Source organism: Alligator sinensis, unplaced genomic scaffold (assembly GCF_000455745.1).
Source record: "Alligator sinensis unplaced genomic scaffold, ASM45574v1 scaffold182_1, whole genome shotgun sequence".
NCBI classification, from domain to species: domain Eukaryota; kingdom Metazoa; phylum Chordata; order Crocodylia; family Alligatoridae; genus Alligator; species Alligator sinensis.
Genome location: NW_005843293.1, coordinates 191,183 through 195,188, shown reverse-complemented (window position 1 = coordinate 195,188; position 4,006 = coordinate 191,183).

Genomic DNA, 4,006 nt, shown 5'->3' with positions numbered 1-4,006 from the left:
GGTGACTCCAGGGCCGTGGTCTACCCACCCCCAGTGGCCATCACCTTCCCCGGACCCATCCTCGCCTCCTGCCCCCAGGAGAGCTACGTGGGCACCTCAGAACCCCAGTGCATTGGCGGCCCATACACTGCCGGCGGCTACCTGGGGTACAGAGGCTCAGTGGGCACCGGGTACTCCTACCCCTCTTATTCCCGTCAGCTCAACAGATACCGCTACGGAGGCTGCGGGCCATGCTAAAGCACCAGGAATATCTGTGGCAGAAAATAATAGCCAAGAAATGAGGAACAAGATTCAGATTCGGGAATGAGCAGAGGGACATTGTTTTCAGAGGTACAATACACCCTCTGCTTCTCTTTGCTGTGGGAGCTGAGGGCACTCAGGAGCTCTTAAAATCTTTCCAGTGCATGAAATTCTCTTTTCTGTAATACTCCCTCTCTTTCTGAATGCTATCACTATGTCCTTACTCATGTAGCAGACCAGGTAGGCAGTTATTCAATATCCACTTTCCATGTCCAGAATGATGTAGAAGGGAGTTAACAGCAATCGCTATGTGAATGTATATGCCAAGGTGTGTGATCAGTTTGTGGCCTTTAGCTTTTAAGAAAATGAATATCAACATGTAAAGTGTAAAATAGGAAAAGCTACTCAGTGCTTTCCTTATATAGGTCATTTTCCTGACTCAAAGGGCTTATTTTTCTGAAAAGTGGGATTGTTGAAATCTAGCACTACGAGAAGAACAGAAGACCAGCTTGTGTGCATGCAGCTTCTTGGAGTGGAGGATTGGTTGTCGACCTGTTTTGATCTCTGGAAATATGTTGTTTCTCTTTCTCATTCTTTGGCTTTGAAAATGTATGTTTCTCTTCTCATTCCCATTAAAAGAAATCAGATTGCATCCTAACATCAAACTTCTGGTTAATTTGCCTCTTTACTTGTTTTATAAACCACTCATTGAAACGCACTTCAGTCAGGAGAAGTATTGGTAGCGCTGTGCACTGCCTATAACCCACTGACCCATGCCAATGATGTAAGAACCAAGTCCTTGAAATGATAAATGGCATTGCCAACAACCAGTACAAATAACCTTCCCCCATCATAACTTACACCCATGGTATGGAGCAGCAATGCACCGGTTACTGACTGGACAAGAACCAGCAGATGTTGACCTGAGGTTCACATCCATAGTCCAATGCTGAAGTTTCAGGATCAGTGTTGGCTGTACTGCTGAACAGTCCACATCTGGGCTATTGCAAACCACTGGAAAGAATCTATCAGTTCATACAATCTACATCCACTATTTGCTGGTAGTAATACCTGGATAAATAGGTGGCCAAAACTATTCCTATTTGGGTGGGAAATATCAACATTTTATTTTTTTTCCCAAATGTATTTTATTTACATATGTATAAGTTGTCTCACAAAATGTATGCTCAGGAAAAAGACTGGTATGAGAAAAAAATGCATTTAGATATTCCGGCCTTTGTTTTTTAGAGCAGCTAAAAAATGTGGACATAAGTGCTGAAAATGCAAGATATCTGATCCTTTTAGATTTAAGGAAGTTTCTCCTGGTGTGTGTTTCAAGCCGGTTTCAGTGAAGTGTCTACCAGACGTAATATTGCACTGGAACACTTTCACCTAATTGCCAAATTCAGGAGGTGCATGTGCACCCATTTGCACCATCTCTGCCCCGCCACTGGGTTACACTAAAGGGTCTCTCCAGCTCTAGCAAATCTCTTGCATCAAGGACGCATGGCACATTAAGATTTGGTGTACAGGTGGTGAGACACCATTCAAGGACTAGGAGAGAATTCCTGCATGAGATACATTTCAGCACAAATTGTATGGGGCTTTATTTGTTGAAGGGACAAAGGGGCTACAGGTGGCTTTGTTTGCTTTTATACATGTAATAAAAGTACATGTCCTTTACATGCCTACATGCATCTCAGCCTCTCCATGTTGCCAGGAGCACAAGCTCCGAAGTCATACTCTTCTCCCAAATACCTATAGGATGCTATAAGAGAATACATGGGATAGTTGTAGGACCCAACACAGCAACACTTGGCTTGTAGATATAAAATGAATGCTTTGCATCCAGCTCTTCCTCTATTTCCTTTGAATTAAAGGGAATGGTGACAACGGGGATTATTTGAGCAACTGGCCAAAGTTTAGTTTTTAACTCATTAGCACAGATTTCTGATACATTCTTAAGAAACAGGTGCCACATGCTGAAGCTGCAGAGAATGGCTTAGCATGCCAAGATTAAAGCTTTAAAAGGAAACTAGTACATTGCCCCACCCTGCTCCATGCTGTAGTTATCCAGGGTTTGGGGGCTCCCTCATCATAAGCTTTGCCCAAGAGCCTCAGCCCACTCCATCCCCACCTCAGGCATCCTAGGAAGGAGCTCTCTGTCTCCCTAGATAACTCTGGAGCAAGATACTTCCACCCATCTGAAAGGGAACAACATTTTAAAACATCAGCTGAATCCATTGCATACGTCTTTGAAGAGATGCAGCACCAGGCACTTTGGCAGCAGGTATAAAAGCCCAGACGTGATGAAGGTTAGCATAAAGGATCTTTGATGTGAGATTTCTTCTTAATACACCCGTGCATAGGAGCATTTAATAGAAACCCTCCTCCTGCAAGCGAGAGCCAATTGGGTATTTCATCCATATGTGTTAAGTAAACAAAAAACTGCTATAGCTACCTGTCAGTCACTACAATTAAAAGCCCATTTCTGGAGTTACAGGAAGTATTTTGTTCATATCCCTAACTGTTTTAAATATACACAGCTCCACCAATGTCAGATAAGGACCTTATTTGTATTCTCCCTACATGTCTATTTTAATGTTGCAAAGTAGTGATGTTTGACATCAAAGCAATTATCAGCTAAAAGCCACAAAGCCACCTAAGGAATTGATGTGATTACCGTTCCCTTCTGCAGGTGCCACAGTCATAGACTAATGACTGGGAAGTTCACATCCACTGATCACCACAGCTAGGAAGACTTTTTTGAATACTACCCCACCAGACATTAACAGGAATCACAGCTGTGGTGCAAGATATAAGACAAGGAAAAACATTTATGCATGAGTCCCTGCAAAAAAATTGGGTTGCCTATTGAAGAGTTCCTTATCACTATTGTATGCTTAACTTTATAACATGATGACACACTGGTCACACCCTAAGGAGAGGCTGGACTCTTAAACCTTTATTGCCCCATCCATGGACTTTCTTTCTATCAGTACATCTGAAGCAAGGTTTCATGTTTTGACTACTTCAGACTATGGGGGAGAGCCAGAGGGTGACGGATGTAAAGAGGTTTATCGTTTTCAAGCAAAGCAAAAGATAACAAAATAAAACAGACAAACTCTAAGTCCCAAGTCCCATATACATGACTTCATTAACAAGACCCCACGAATACATGCAAGTAACATCAGTTAAGAATCAGGCACCTTTTTCTACTTTCTAATCAAGGGCTCTGTGCAAGTGTCACACAAGAACAGTGGAACTCCTTTATACTTACTACACCAGTATGCAGCCCCAGCAAACATTACCCAAGTGACCTGCACTAAGATACTTTACATTGTGGGTAAGGTACTTACCATGGAGCCCACAGCAGTAAACTATACCATCTATGAACGAAAGGAGGAAAAGAGCATAGGTTTTTGCAGTAAATGGGAAGGAAGCACCTCCCCAGAGACCACGTGCCAAGTCTTTGCCTTAAATGTAATATGCCCATGCCAGGATGGGCCTACACATCCTCATAGCTCCGTCATGTCAGGTCTAGAGGTTAAAGGATTTAGTCTGATTTACCCATAGGAATGATGGAAGGTCATCATCCTCAGTTCCTGCCCCCAGGAGAGCTACGTGGGCACCTCAGAACCCCTGTGTATTGGTGGCCCATAAACTGCTGGTGGCTACCTGGGGTACAGAGGCTCAGTGAGCACCGGGTATCCTACCCCTCTTATTCCTGTCAGCTCAACAGATACCGCTATGGAGGCTGCGGGCC